Source organism: Schistocerca piceifrons, chromosome 4 (assembly GCF_021461385.2).
Source record: "Schistocerca piceifrons isolate TAMUIC-IGC-003096 chromosome 4, iqSchPice1.1, whole genome shotgun sequence".
Taxonomy (NCBI): domain Eukaryota; kingdom Metazoa; phylum Arthropoda; class Insecta; order Orthoptera; family Acrididae; genus Schistocerca; species Schistocerca piceifrons.
This window is the reverse complement of record NC_060141.1, coordinates 302,170,074-302,186,490: the sequence shown is the minus strand read 5'-3', so window position 1 is coordinate 302,186,490 and position 16,417 is coordinate 302,170,074. Positions and strand designations below refer to the sequence as shown.

At 40.1% G+C, this 16,417-nt stretch overlaps 1 protein-coding gene across 3 annotated transcripts in view; it reads right to left on the bottom strand.

Annotated features, from left to right (window-relative positions):
- LOC124795091 (UDP-glycosyltransferase UGT5-like) overlaps positions 1-4,406 on the bottom strand; it is a 79,058-nt gene extending 74,652 nt beyond the window's left edge. The window contains exon 1 of one of the 3 annotated variants that reach the window (XM_047258922.1): positions 4,302-4,406. The gene's annotated coding sequence lies outside the window, so the exon portion shown is untranslated. Of the gene's footprint in view, positions 1-3,336; positions 3,611-3,894; positions 4,272-4,301 lie in introns of those variants that run through there. The other 2 variants (XM_047258923.1, XM_047258924.1) reach the window with 2 other exon arrangements.
- Positions 4,407-16,417: the final 12,011 nt, after the last annotated feature.

Genomic DNA, 16,417 nt, shown 5'->3' with positions numbered 1-16,417 from the left:
CCCCCCCCCCCCCCCCCTCCCTTTAAATTTTTCAGTGCAGTGTAGATGTAAACATTATGCATCACTAGCTGTCAATTTGTTACCACAAGCAGGTTTTCTGCATTTACACGTGTTCGCTCCACCAACTCACAATCTAATTATCATCTTCCAAGCTAACCTAGACCTCAGACTGCATTACATATGAGTAGGCTTACCACAAACCACACTTACATCTGTAAGTAGACACTAATTCTATTTATTAAATACTTTTACTTTTGTACTTATAGGATTTGTTGTAGATATCAGTGAGGTATCTTCATCAGACTCAAATATACACAAATTAACACTCAACACTTGCAGTTAAGTACAAAACACAGCAGGTGAAAATAAAATATAGGTACTGGTTCTGGGAGAGGCGTGTTCCTGTGAACATGTGCAGAAGAAGCCAGGTGAAAATTACATGGGTAGGTTGGATAATTAATAAGAAGGTACTGAAGCCAACAGGGAAAAAAGAAAATTATTGTACAATTTAATTAAATCAAGGGATTAGTTGATAAGAGACATCCTAAGGTATCAAGGAATTATCAGTTTGACTGTGGAAGTAAGTGTGACAGATGTAAATTGTGGAAGAAGACCAAGGCTTGTATAAAATATGCAAGTCCAAATTGGTGTTGACTGAAGTTACACCTAAAATGAAGAGGCATGCACAGGATGAACTAATGTGGAGCGCTGCATCTACGGACTGAAGACCACCACAACGCTATGAAAGATGTCAGTGCAACAGTATATTTTTGGATGTAAATTTATACCAGAGCTTCACTGTCACCCCGATCTTAAATGGCATATCAGGCCATGATAGAGAGCTCCTCACTCTACCTGACTACAGACCTCTCAAGAAAACAGTCCCATCCTGGAAGGCAATCAGACTTATGAACAAAGAGTCCCAGGAAATTTTTAGCCGTACGCTGCAGCATCAAGACTGGAATTCAGTGCATAGAGTAGATGATGTTGATAAAAAGTTTAACAAATTCATAAATGAATTCCTATCCCACTTTGAAGAGGCTTCTTCTAAAAAGTTTGCTAGGAACAATATTTCCACATCCTTAAAGAAGCCATGGATCACAAAGGGTATTAGAGTGTCATGTAAATGTAAGAGGGAACTTTATAGAGCAACCAGAGGGTCCAGGGACAGAGAATTAATCAGACATTATAAAATGTATTGTAAAATCCTAAAGAAAGTTATTCAGACTTCAGAAGCACTGTATTATGTAAAAGAAATTGATAGCTCCAATAATAAAATGAAGACTGCCTGTCAAATAGTTAGCAAGGAGACAGGGAACAATAAAAGAAGCCTCACAGAAAACTTCAAAATCAAACACGAAGGGAAGCTTGTGCAAAATTCTGAGATCATAACTGAAATCTTTAGTAAACACTTCCAATGAGTGTCTGAGCAAATAGGCTGCAAGGGTTCTGTGAATCACAAACTGATAGAACAATTGTCTCCATGAAAACCAAGAACTCCTGTGGGGTAGATAATATTTCTAGAAAATTGTTAAAACAGTGTTGTGCTTCTGTAAGCAGTATACTGTGTCACATTTTCAATGCCTCTTTGCAACAAGGAATTGTTCCTGATAGGCTAAAGTAGTATGCTATTGTGAAGCCTCTCTTTAAGAAATGGTAGAAAACTGATGTTACAAATTTCAGACCAATATCTCTCCTGGCTGTGTTTTTACAAAGGTACTAGAAAAACTTATGTATTCCAGTATTTTAGAACACCTACATAAATTCAATATTCTTAGCAAACATCAGTTTGGAAAGGTCTGTCAACTGAACAAGCAATATATGCCTTATTGATACGGTTTTGGAATCTCTAAATGAGAAAATGGTGACAACATGGTTATTTTGTGATTTATCTAAAGCCTTTGACAGTGTGAACCACCAAATACTATTACTGAATGCAGACCATCTAGGAATAAGTGGTGTAGCAAACAACTGGTTTCAGTCATACCTGACAGATAAGAAAGAGAAAGTAGTCTTAGATAATTTTTGTGTGGTGGAATGATTTCATCAGAATGGAGAAACATAAATTGTAAGTACCATAGGTCTCTATTCTTGGTCCTTTACTGGTCCTGTTATTTATAAATGATTTACCTTACTGTACCATGATACAGTGTAATTTTACCATGTTTGCACATGACTCGAACATAATGGTTAATGGTGATAAATGGGAAAATTAATATTATTATTATAGATTTAATGAAATGGTTTACTGCAAATGGTCTTTCACTAACCTTTAGTAAGACTAATTATATTCAGTTCACCCCAACTACCAAAACTGAGGAAGAAATGACTGTTAAATATGCCACACAAGTCATAGAAAGAGTGGAAGTAACAAAGTTTCTAGGTGTGAAGATTGACTGTGGAGTGAACTGGTCCCATCACATTTTAGATCTTTACAAGAGACTCATCTCTCTGATTTTTGCAATGGGAATCATCTCTGACAGTGCAAACTTAAGCATTAAAAAAGCAGCGTACTATGGTTACTTCCATTCTTTGATGGCATATGGAATTATTTTCTGGGGAAATCAGCCTCGTGGAAAGAAAATATTCATTGCTGAGAAGCGTATTGTAGGAGTGATGTGGTGTAGACCCTAGCTGCAGTTGCAGAAGCCTATTCCGGAATCTGGGAATTCTTACAACTACTTCTCAATATGTGTATTCACTTACGTGTTTCATAAGTAAAAACACTGATTTATACAAAGGTAACAGTGAATGCCATCAGTATAACACAAAGAGGAACACGATTTCCACACAGAAGGTAAAGATTTGAAGGTTGTGAAGAAGCGTGTACAGTACTCTGGTATAAAGATATTTAATGCTCTTCCTTCAGAAATCAAATGTGAAATAGCCAACAAATCTACATTTAAAGAGCTTCTGAAGCAATTTCTTTTAGCCATGCCATTTTACAGTTTGGAAGAGTTTATGAAACACAGTGAGAAACTGCCTTAAAACAAAATAATATGCGTTATCATTTAAATTGAACATTAAGCTATACATTCTTGTCACATATGGAACACTTTTAGTATTAACTGCTTATATTTAACCCTCTGGGTTATATGACCTTTTCATATTTAATTTACTATGTTTTATGCTTTGTAATCTGTAGGCCTAAGGTTTCTCATTTCATCATGTAGTGTTACGGATCATTGTAGTAGTTACGTAACTTTCTAATCTTCACTTGTAAACAGTGTATAAGTACTTGTCATTAACAATGTAAAAATTGACACACACTACTTCCATGTGAAATTCTCACAGTTGTATCCATGGTGTAAGAAATAAATAAATCAATAAACACACATTAGAGCCCGTTCATGTTGTGGTTCTGTGTAGTTAATGCGGTGGCTGTCATTTGAATTCAGCGCCATTTCCAGTGTCTCAAAAACTAATGAGGCGTCTGGCTTATGTTTCTCCTTTCTGCGTGTGCTCTTTGGGGCAGCTGTGTAGTTCGCTCCAAAGCATCTTTGTGTAGTGTGTAAATACTTGTGCCGGTAGTGTCATTCTGTACAGTGTACGAGTCTGTTTCTCTGGAATACATTTATCAACAGTGAAGATGTGTTTGTTGTAATCCAACCACCTATCCTCAAGCACATCTTAACAAAATAGTGCACTTAAAAATTACAACAGTTCATTTTCAAAGTTGTCCAGTATCGTACAGCGTATGCATTCTGTATCATTAAAGTTGACTGCATCACCTAGGACGAATATTAAGTCGCTATCAACAATTCCTGGTGTTCTGATTGCAAAGAAATGTTTAAAAGTGCCGGTAACTCAGTTGCTGACTGAATGACAGCCCAATTTTGAGGCTGCTCTGGAGCCAACGAACTACACAATTTTACGCCTACTTTAGCAACTCACCCACTGCATGCTGCTGATCGTTACATGCGATTTATAGAGCACTTTTTGTCATCTAAAAATATCACTTCATTGTCCCACAGACAACGCAGCGCCTTTCAGTCCCTTAACAGGAAAGCAGAAACGCCGAAATGCAAGTATGTGAGGCCAACTGGTGCAAAGTAAATCAATAAGTAAGAAAATGTTACAGACAACTGGCGGAAACTTGATGGTTTTTCTGCTGTCTAGATTCGTCCGTGATAACTTTACAGCGTTCCGAAAGCAAACATGAAGCAAAGTACTATTTTGAACATCACTTCACACGTATCTCCTACAAGAAAGATTCGATGTTTCCCACGGAAGTCTTAAAACATCAGTGATGTGTGAGCAAAGACACGAAAGTAAATAAAACAGTAATTCTGTTTACAAACCACTTGTTACAAAATCGAGCATCCCGCGTCAGCCCGGCATACGCCAGGAAAACAATTGCTACTCACTACTGGCGTGCGTCCCACAGCGTTGGCTGCCAGTGGTGGGGGAAGAGACGTGTGGTGGGTCCGGACTCCGGTCAAGGTCACCGCAACAGCTGGCCAAAGCAGCGTCTCCTCAGCTGGAGAGTGCAGCACAAGCAAATTGCAAATGTGCTGAGTAACGGTGATGCTGCGAATAGCCCTTTCTCTGAAGCAACCAACGAGTTAAAATTTCATAGAGTGGCTGAGATACTAGTTACAGCGCTCCTAGCGGCAACCAACGCTAACTCGGCCGCCATGTTCTCCTTAGTCAAAACATAAGGAAAGCGTTACTGTTGTTTGTGTTTGAAGTGTATCAGCTGTTGTGATATTACTGCAATATTTAACTTTTTTAGTTGACTTTTTTGTTACAAAATATAAAGTCAACATGCCTGCAGTGTGTTCAGCGTTCAACTGCACAAATCGCAGCGATAAAACAACAACTATTTCATATTATAAGTAAGTATATTAGTACCGAAATACGACATACGTTTTTTAATGTTTATTAAAGAGTCATTTGCATTGGAACTGTAATTATGCTTAAGACAAATGCAGGAAAGTAATTTATTCATCGTTGATTACAGATTTCCTTTAAAAGATAAGTAAATTACAAAAAGATGGGTTATAAATATGAAGCGAGAAAACTGGTTTCCTACTACAGCCAGTTACCTCTGTTCAGCTCATTTTGAAGAGAAATATATGTACCAGACAAATATCCAGAGGCGCCTTTTGTCAAAAGCAGGACCTACTATCTTTAACTTTCCACCACATTTACAAAAGCAAGATAAAGTATTACGACCACAACCCAGAAAGCGATATTTCGACAATTTGCAAGATAGTGCTGTTACAGTGACATCATTAGCACAAAGTAAGTCAATAATTTAATTTTACTCCGTGCTCTTATTACTTTGAATTACATACTTTCTATTATAATCTTATGGTGTAACTCCGTTATAAACTTATGATGTAGGCCTAACTGCATTCTTTCAGTGCCTGTCGGACCCACATCTGTTTCTGCTGACCACAATTACTGTCTACCAAGCCCTAAGAAGTTGAAAACACAATATAACAGAGTACAAGCAGAGAATGTGCGACTAAAGAAGCGGATAAAGCAAATGAAGCAACTTAGTGTACGACACAAAAGAAGAATAGTGCAGTTACAGACTTTAGTTGCCGGTTTGAGAAGAAGGCTATGTAGTTCAGTTTCTGATATGTTAAACAGTGAACATGTAGTTGGTTTGTTGAAGGAGCTATTGGAACTTCAGTGCAGTGCTAAAGTATGCCATTATTCTCAGCAAATAAGGAAATTTGCCCTGACCCTACACTTTTATTCTGCCAAGGCATAGCGACAAAAATATCGCATTTCTGCGCCCGTTACTGTTTCTAATAGTTAACCACAGCATGTTTAGAAGTTTCACCGTATTATTCTGGTGGTACCTGCTCTAATTGCATTAATTTATGGGCAACAAGTAACGTTATAGTGGATGGACAGACTTATTTGAGTTGTCTTGTAGTGTTATCTACATCGAAAAGTTTAGCCATATTTCGACAAAAACATCCCTTTTTGCTGTCAGTGTACACTGAAATCATTGTTGTCTATTGCTTGTTTTAGAAAAAATAAAGCTAGTATGGGCTATTTCAAGTAAGTCAAACGCAGTTACAAGGGGGCGGGACACAGCAGACGAATGCCTTGACTAAAGAAAACATGGCGGCCAGAACTTCAATTTGCTTCAAACATGGCGGACCTATAGCCACTCTATGAAATTTTAACTCGTTGGAAGCAACCGTCTAATCGTAACATCTACGGTGGAATGTAATGGCAGCAATTATATGGCGTGACAGAAAATTTCATTTGAGAAACCACTAACGCATGTCTAAACAAAGAGACAATGTTCAGTTCGATAAGGGATACGATAAACTACGGTATGCTTCCTATGTGAAACAAATGGCATATAAAACTACTTCTTTGTATAGATATAGGGCACTGAAAACGTCGAAGCTGAGTGATCTACTTCGAAGTTGTTACCGGCCAAACCAAATACCGGGAGTATGCTGAGATGAATTGTTTAAGGTAACTGGTATTGCGACTGTATCGTGGAAACGGATAATCTGAGTGACAGGTTACTCGTTAACGCATTTCTCTGTAGACAATCTGCTTACAACTTTTCAAACATTCTTTTTAAGTAAATCAAGCGATGCATCGCAGTTTTGAGATGAGATTACACTCATAGCTAAAAATGACTCAGCGGAAGAACTGGAATAAAGTGCCGCTACAAAAAAGAGGTAGGCTTATAAATATTTTTGTGAAAACAACTTGTTTGCAAACGCAAATAAGACAATATACAGACAATTACAGGCCGAGTGGTTCTAGGCGCGTCAGTCCGGAATCGCGCGACTGCTACGGTTGCAGGTTCGAATCCTGCCTCGGGCATGGGTGTGTGTGATGTCCTTAGGTTAGTTACGTTTAAGTAGTTCTAAGTTCTAGGGGACTGATGACCTCAGATTTTAAGTCTCATAGTGCTCAGAGCCATTTGAACCATTTTTATACAATTACAAACACCGGACTCAGTGAGAGGGCTTCAAATCCCCGTCCGATCGTCATGGATTTAGGCTTTGCATATTTTCCTTAAATGGATAATGTGAATACTAGGACGATTTTTCTGAATAGCACGCAACAGATTTCCTTCTTCGTCATGTACAAATCATAAAGGTAAAATTACGGTAACTATTGCTCGACCAGGTATACAGTGTGTGAAATCGCCATTCTTCCCGCGCTCCATCCCCTAATAGTATGGAAAGAAAAATGAGTTTCCGTATAAAACAATGCTACATATTTTACAACAAAGTATGGATGTAATCGATGGATTTTCGTCGTTTACGTTTCTGACCGACCATAGTCCAGTGCTGATGCAACCCTCTATTTAACAGCACAAAAGTTATTAGACCACTGCGTTTCGTACTGCCTAAATGCCAACCTAATTTAAGTGGCCTTTCTCTTGCAGGCCATGAACTCATCGCTGAAACCGACCCAAACACAGACTACCTTATCTAACTCATCAATCGCAAATGAAGTCTGCAACCAATCTTTTCTTTGCTCTGCTGTCATACTGTTCATCTCCTTAGGCTCACATCGCACCTATCAATCCCTCCACACACTGATTGCCTACAGTTTTTTCCATATAATAATCTCCTCAATACTTCCCACATTCCAATCCCACACACAGTGAGCTGGAGCCCCATCTTTTCATTCTGTATGTAAATGATATGACAGAATCGTTTTTGGGATGACATTACACTCATAGCTAAAAATGACTCAGCAGAAGAACTGGAATAAAGTGCCGCTACAAAAAAGAGGGAGGCTTATAAATATTTCTGTGAAAACAGCTTGTTTACAAACGCAAATAAGACAATACACAGACAATTACAAACAAACTACAAAGACTAACAATATCTGCCTTGGACTAGGTAATTTAGTTCTCAAAAAGGAGAGAATTACAAATCCTTGGGTCTCATCGTTGATAGACAGTTGACATAAGGGGACTATGTCAGCAAAGTTTGCTCAAAAATAAGCACTATCATATTATTAATGAGAAAGATATCTCGGACAATAAACACAATCACTCTATTAGCAAATGGCCTAGTGTGACCCCACTTGTCCTGCTGCGTTATAGGCTACACAAATGCAGTAGTGAGTCTTTAGAAGAAAGGATTGCAAATTTGACCCCAAGATAATCACGCAGAGATAAATTCAGAGGACTAAATACTACGACTTCCAGACTGTCCTTCACTGTATACATTTGCAAAAGTTACGCATTCGAAAGCAAACACTACCGTACTGTTAATTAGAGATATGCGATTACAATATGCGAAATAGGGACACTTTTATCTGCGTAAGAAACGACTCAAATTAACCGAAAAAGATGCCGTAACTTTGTGGCGCATTTTAAACAATAAATTTACATTCAGAATAAAATGCCTTGTAAAGGGGTCATTTCCTAAATCAACTGTTTCCCAATAGAATTGCCACAATTTAATCTTCGTACCATTCAAAGGATGAATGAAATAAATGTTAGTGTCAGTGGCGTTAAGAAACAGCTGAAATCGTTAAAATTGAACAAAGCTCCAGGGGCGGATGGAATCTCTGCCTGCCGGATTCTATACTGAATTTGGAGTTTAGTCAGTCCCTCTTCAAACTACAATCTGTCGTAGATCCCTCGAACAATAAACCGTGCCCAAAAGCACAGGTAACATCCGTCTACAAGAATGGCAACACAAGTGATCCACAATATCCTTGACATCGATTTGTTGTAGAATCTTAGAACATAATCTGAGCTCAAACATAATGAGGCGTCTCGAAAAAAATGACCTCCTCAATGCTAACCAGCATTGATTTCGAAAACATCGATCATGTGAAGCACAACTCGCACTTTTCTGACATGACATAGTGAAAGCTTTCGATCAAGGCAATCGAATAGGTGCTGCATTTCTTGACTTCCAAAAGCATTTGACTCAGTACCATACCTATGCTTACTGTCAAAAAGTATGATCATACGCGATATCAAGGGAAATTTGTGACTGGGCTGAGGACTTTCTCGTAGGGAAGACGCAGTATGTTATCTTGGATGGAGAGTGATCATCACGAACAACTTAAATCGGAAAGAACACATAGAAAATGTTGTGAGGAAGGCTAACCAAAGGTTGCGTTTTATTGGCAGGACACTTAGAAACTGTAACAGACCTACTAAGGAGACTGCCTACACTACGCTGGTCCGTCCTCTTTTAGAATGCTGCTGCGCGGTGTGGGATCCTTACCAGATAGGAATGACGGAGTACATCGAAAAAGTTCAAAGAAAGGCAGCACGTTTTGTATTATCGCGAAATATGGGAGAGAGTGTTACAGAAATGATACGGGATTTGGGCTGGAAATCATTAAAAGAAAGGCGTTTTTCGTTGCGACGGAATCTTCTCACGAAATTCCAATCACCAACTTTCTCCTCCGAATGCGAAAATATTTTGTTGACACCGATCTACATAGGGCGGAACGATCACCACGATAAAATAAGGGAAATCAGAGCTCGTAAGGAAAGACATAGGTGTTCTTTCCGCGCGCTATAGGAGATTGGAATAATAGAGAATTGTGAAGGTGGCTCGATGAACCCTCTGCCAGTCACTTAAATGTGCTTTGCAGAGTATCCATGTGATGTAGAAATAACTTCAGGTATGCCCTAGGGAAGTGTGTTATGACCCTTGCTGTTCATGTTGTATATTAATGACCTTGCAGACAATATTAATAGTAAAATCAGGCTTTTTGCAGATGATGAAGTTATTTGTAATGAAGTCCTATCTGAAAGAAGCTGCATAAGTATTCAGTCTGATGGTGGTGGTGCAAGAATTAGCAACCTCCTTTAAATGTTGAGAAATGTAAAATTCTGGACTTAACAAAATGAAGAATGACTATAACACCAATGAGTCACTGTTGGAATCCGTCAACTCATACAAATGTCTGGGTGTAACACTTTTTAGAGATATGAAATGGAATGATCACATAGGTTCAGTCGCGGGTAAAGCAGGTGGTAGAATTATTGGTAGAATACAAGGAAAGTGCAATCAATCTACAAAGGAGATTGCTTACAAATCACTCATGCGACCGGTTCTGAAATATCGCTCAAGTGTGTGGAACCCATAAGAGGTAGGACTAACAGGAAGTATTTAACGTATACAGTTAAGGGCAGTATGAATGGTCAACGGTTTGTTTAAGATGGGAGAATGTCACAGTGATACCGAAGGCACTAAACTGGAAGACGCTTGAAGACAGACGTAAACTATCCCGAGAAAGTCTATTAAAAAGTTTCAAGAACAGGTTTTAGATGATTACTCTAGGAATATATTACAACCCCCTCTGTATCGCTCACATAGGGATCGTGAAGATAATATTAGAAAAAGTACTGCATTCGCATAGGCATTCAAACATTCATTCTTCCCGCGTTACATACGTGAATGGAACGAGAAGAAACCCTAGTAACTGGTACAATGGGACATACCGTCTACCGTATCTAGTTGCAGATTTCTTCCGTAATTCAAGATTTCTTTGCAGTTGCCTTCCTTATATCAATATTTGTCTGCCGAACTTCTGTAACTGTGCTTTTTAGGGACATTCATTCCTCTTCAAATAAACTGCCTACTGTGATATACACTGAATAGCCAAAGAAATTGGTAAATCTGCCTAATATCGTGTAGCGCCTTTCCGAGCACGCAGAAGTGCCGCAACACAACGTGGCATGGACTCTAGTAATGTCTGAAGTAGTGCTGGAGGGAACTGACACCATGAATCCTGCAGGACTGTCCATAAATCCGTAACACTACGAGAGGATGGAGATCTCTTCTGAACAGCACGTTGCAAGACATCCCAGATATGCTCAATAATGTTCATGCCTGGGGAGTTTAGTGGCAGCGTGTTTTAAACTCAGAAGAGTATTCTTGGAGCCACTCTATGCAATTCTGGACTTATGGGGTGTCGCATTGTCCTGCTGGAATTGCCCAAGTCTGTCGGAATGTACAATGGACATGAATGGATACAGGTGATCAGACAGGATGCTTACGTACGTGTCACCTGTCAGAGTCGCATCTAGACACAGTGGTCCCATATCACTCGAACTGCACACGCCCCATACCATTACAGAGCCTCCACCAGCTTGAACAGCCCCTACTGACATGCAGGGTCCATGGATTTATGAGGTTGTCTCCATAACCGTACTCGTCCATCCGCTCGATAAATTGAAACGAGACTCGTCCGGCCAGGCAAAATGTTTCCAATCATCAACAGTCCAATGTCGTTGTTGCTCGGCTCAGGCGAGGCGTAAAGCTTTGTGTTGTGCAGTCATCAAGGATACACGAGTGGGCGTTCGGCTCCGAAAGCCCATATCGATGATGTTCCGTTGAATGGTTCGCATGCTGACTCTTGTTGATGGCTCAGCATTGAAATCTTCAGAAATTTGCGGAGGGGTTGCACTTCCGTCACACTGAACGATTCTCTTCAGTCGTCGTTGGTACCGTTCTTGCAGGATCTTTTTCTGGGCGCAGCGATGCCTGGGATTTGATGTTTTACCGGATTCCTGGTATCCATGGCACACTCGTGAAATGGTCGTATAGGAAAATCCCCACTTCATCGCTACCTCGGAGATGCTGTGTTCCATCGCTCGTGCGCCGACTGTAACACCACGTTTAAACTCACTTAAATCTTGACAACCTGCCATTGTAGCTATAACAACTGTGCCCGACATTTTGTTGTCTTATTTAGGCGTTGCCGACCGTAGCGCCGTATTCTGCCTGTTTACGTATCTCTGTATTTGAATAAGCACGCTTGGAAAAATATGAAAATTTGTGGTAAGTTCCTATTGGACCATACTGTTGAGGTTGGCTTACTAGGCTTACACACTACTTAATCTAACTTAAACTAATTTACGCTAAAGATAACACACACACCCATGTTCGAGGGAGGACACGAACCTCCGACCGGGGGAGCCGCGCGAACCGTGGTAAGGCGCCCAAGACCCTGCGGCAACCCTCGCGGCAATACGCATGCTTACACAAGTTTCTTTGGTCCTTCAGTGTTCATTACCAGATTATCTACAGCTTCAGAGAACTTCAAACGCACATCATTAATCAATACTTCAGCGTTCCTCAATACTTCAGTACCCAAAGTTTTTCATGCGATTCTCTTAAAATTCACCTTACTTATACATCAGTAATAAGTTTTGCTTGAATCTTAATCTGTTCCGGGTGGAAATTACAATCCGGTATCTGATTTCGAAGTTTTGTAAGACCACGATGTAACCCAGATGGTATCTTTCCGCCTTTCCAGGTTTCCCATTATGCACCTCATTTCTTGTTATTTTTGAAAAATACATTTGTTATTACTAGATGAAATTTATAGGGGTTTCAAGGATACTTTCTTCTCTTTCATTACCGTTATCTATCCCGTATTTTTCCTCAAATCTGTCTTCTATTTCTTCTCCTATTGTAGCGTTCCAAGACTCATTATTATTAGATTTTTTCTCCGTTTATATACCGGTACTGAGATACTCGTTCAATACCTCGTACACTCTTATATTTTCATCTCTGCTTGTGACGCTCACTGCTGTACTATTTTATGCCTTTGTTGATGTTATCCAGTATTCTTCTGAGCAGATAGATTATTATCTGCTTTACAGTTCACCTCACTGGCCATCTTCTACTAGACTGAACTTTTGCATTTCCCTTTTCAGATTCTCTAGCTGCCTATACCACACTCAGACTTCTGATATTCCACGCTCTGATTCTTAGAATATTACCTTCTCACAGGTGTTTCGATCAGTTTCTCATAGTTACCACCCACTGTGCAGTCCTTCCCCAGAGATCTGAACAAGGGGGTAGCCCAGATTTTTTGCCAGTGAAGATATAATTATGACACTTATTTAGTTAGAGGCCACATTTCCTGTGTCAGTGATTACATGAATACCTGGTGTCCCAAAGGACAGATACCACCTGGAATGTGCAGCTGTGATACTTATTCTGTAATAGAAGATGGAGGGGCAGAAAGGAGAGGAAAGGTACTAATGATATCACTTGCATCAGGACTTCATGCGTAATCAGCAGCGACGAGTGAAAATGTGTGCCAGACCGGGGACTTGAACCTGGGATCTCCTGCTCACTAAGCAGTTGCGTTAACCACTGTGTCACGCGGGCACAGTGTTTACAACAAATGCGCGGACCACCTAAATACGCTCCCACCTATAATCCGTTCATCATAAGAATATACGTGATGTAAACATTGCACTATGTATTCTTCCGCGTTTGCTGGAACCTCGTTGGATTTCATTCTCACGTGGGACTGCAGCCAAGCTGTCTCGAGTACTGTCAAGTATGATAATAAGGGTACGTTTTGTGCTGTGCGTTACGCGGACACCGACTTGGGACAACAGCATTACCGGCGCATGTAACTTGAACAGCTAGCCTGTAGTGAAGCGGCCAGCTGCAAAAAGAGGAGCAATACAGCTTCGAATGTCATTTATTTTTTAACCAGAATGAAATAATATACTGCAAATCTTCCACAATCCGCTTCTTAGACGACGACACGAAAACCGCAACACGTTATCGTTTTTAGCTAACGTACTATTGTAATTAAAAACAAAAATTATGAACAGTCCTGACCTAACCACTGGGTAATTGTTTTGCATAAGCTGTGTGTAACGTAAGAGAGTATTGAAGGATTTCATCGTATAGTTAAATATTGAAGCCACTGAAGGTATTACTTACACTCAGACGTCTGGTAATCTCTTAGCTCCTTCCTTATTCGAATCCGAGAAATACATTTCAGTTCTGGAAGTGTCACCCGCTACGTTGATAACGAGCCTGTCAACAACAGAATCCCCGAAGCCATTCACAGGCGCAGCACTTTCTCTTCGTCTTTTATGACGAACCGTTCTACACCCTGACAGCGTTGGACAGTGACGTGTAAAAAAGCTGCGTGAATTAGTTCCAGTACGTCTGGCAGCTTAATAGTCTTGTTACTTCTCGGGCCAAATCCCTCAGCTTGGCTCCAGATCCGTTATGTAGGGTTCACATTGTAATGTTACAGTAGCAAATGTAAAAATGCAGCATTTGTATGATGTGCTCGATGCTGTGAAAAAGATTGTTTTTCATGTTTCTACGATACTTGTTTACCTTTGTGATATAAAACAATGGACATAGTCCAAATAAAGAGGATTTGGCTTTTCATTTTCTTAATTTAAACAACTTTTATGAACAGTCTTTCATAAAACATCGATAATTAAAAATTTGTATCTGAAATGGAAACAGGCATTTCGTGTCCAGTATATAATGAGAAACAAGAAGACGTGTATTATTCATAAAAAATGATGAGTTTTATAATTACGAGATGTAGGTATTTCAAATTGAACGTGAAAAAAATATACTAGGGAGATTTGAATTAGTGCACGAATATCCGCATTTCGTTCTTATTCAGTTACATTACCGACTGCGCTACACGTTCAATGTGGATACATTTATATACAACGCTGGGAAACTTCAAAGCCGATTATCTCCGTAAATTTATGAAAAACATTAGGAACAGTCTATTTCTCGGCACTTTTTAACCGTGTTCCACGCGCGTGTTTCACTACCTGAACAGAAAGCAGCCTCAGCCATTTTCATACTGCATATTGCAATCAGCACAACGCTGCAGAGGCTGACTGTCCACGATTTTTGAAATAAAAAGTACGTAGCTAAATCGCGATTAAGCAAAAGGTTGATGACTATTAATACATTTGAGTATCTTAAAGTTTAATTTTACGTAACTTACTAATAAGATATCTAATACACAAGTAGGACCTACTTCCAAGAGCGTAACAACAGCGGTGTACGCGTGCTTCGGCTTCTGACCAATCAGCGCGTTTGTGTTTGTTTACATCAGGTTCATTCTTACGAGGACCGAATTACAGTGCCACTTATCCACAGTCCCCGTCCACATCCTCCATGTTCGCTAATTTTATATTCCCTCAAGAGGTCGAACGTAAATGTGCGTCTATAATGAAGGCTATGAGTTAATTGTCCATCGAGGTGAAACAATTATACGAATGCGTAGTGTCTGTTCTTACAGAGTTGTCAAACAGAACGGACACGACGAGGAATCTTCAGCTGTGGTACATAATATGTAATAGAAGGTGGAGGGGCCAGAAAAGAAATGAAAGGGAAGGAATTAAATGATATCAGCTGAAGCGGGACTTTATGCGGAATCAGTGGCGATGAGTGAAAATGTGTGCCAGACTGGGACACGAACCCAGGATGTCTTGCTTACTAGGCTAGGATTCCCCATAAAGTCCCGAAGTACATCTACATCTACATCCATAATCCGCAAGCCACCTGACGGTGTGTGGCGGCGGAGGGTACCTTGAGTACCTCTATCGGTTCTCCCTTCTATTCCAGTCTCGTTGTTCGTGGAAAGAAGGATCGTCGGTATTCCTCTGTGTGGGCTCTAATCTCTCTGATTTTATCCTCTTGGTCTCTTCGCGAGATATACGTTGTAGGTAGCAATATACTGCTTGACTCCTCGGTGAAGGTATGTTCTCGAAACTTCAACAAAAGCCCTTACCGAGCTACTGAGCGTCTCTCCGGTAGAGTCTTCCACTGGAGTTCATCTATCATCTCCGTAACGCTTTCGCGATTGCTAAATGATCCCGTAAAGAAGCGCGCTGCTCTCTGTCGGATCTTCTCTATCTCTTCTATGAACCCTATCTGGTATGGATCCGACACTGCTGAGCAGTATTCAAGCAGTGGGCGAACAAGCGTACTGTAACCTACTTCCTTTGTTTTCGGATTGCATTTCCTTAGGATTCTTCCAATGAATCTCAGTCTGGCATCTGCTGCTTTACCGACGATCAACTTTATATGATCATTCCATTTTAAATCACTCCTAATGCGTACTCCCAGATAATTTATGGAATTAACTGCTTCCAGTTGCTGACCTGCTATATTGTAGCTAAATGATAAATGATCTTTCTTTCTATGTATTCGTAGCACATTACACTTGTCTACATTGAGATTCAATTGCCATTCCCTGCACCAAGCGTCAATTCGCTGCAGATCCTCCTGCATTTCAGTACAATTTTCCATTGTTACAACCTCTCGATATACCACAGCATCATCCGCAAAAAGCCTCAGTGAACTTCCGATGTCATCCACAAGGTCATTTATGTATATTGTGAATAGCAACGGTCCTACGACACTCCCCTGCGGCACACCTGAAATCACTCTTACTTCGGAAGACTACTCTCCATTGAGAATGACATACTGCGTTCTGTTATCTAGGAACTCTTCAATCCAATCACACAATTGGTCTGATAGTCCATATGCTCTTACTTTGTTCATTAAACGACTGTGCGGAAGTCAAGAAACACGGCATCTACCTGTGGATCCGTGTCTATGGCCCTCTGAGTCTCGTGGACGAATAGCGCGAGCTGGGTTTCACATGACCGTCTTTTTCGAAACCCATGCTGATTCCT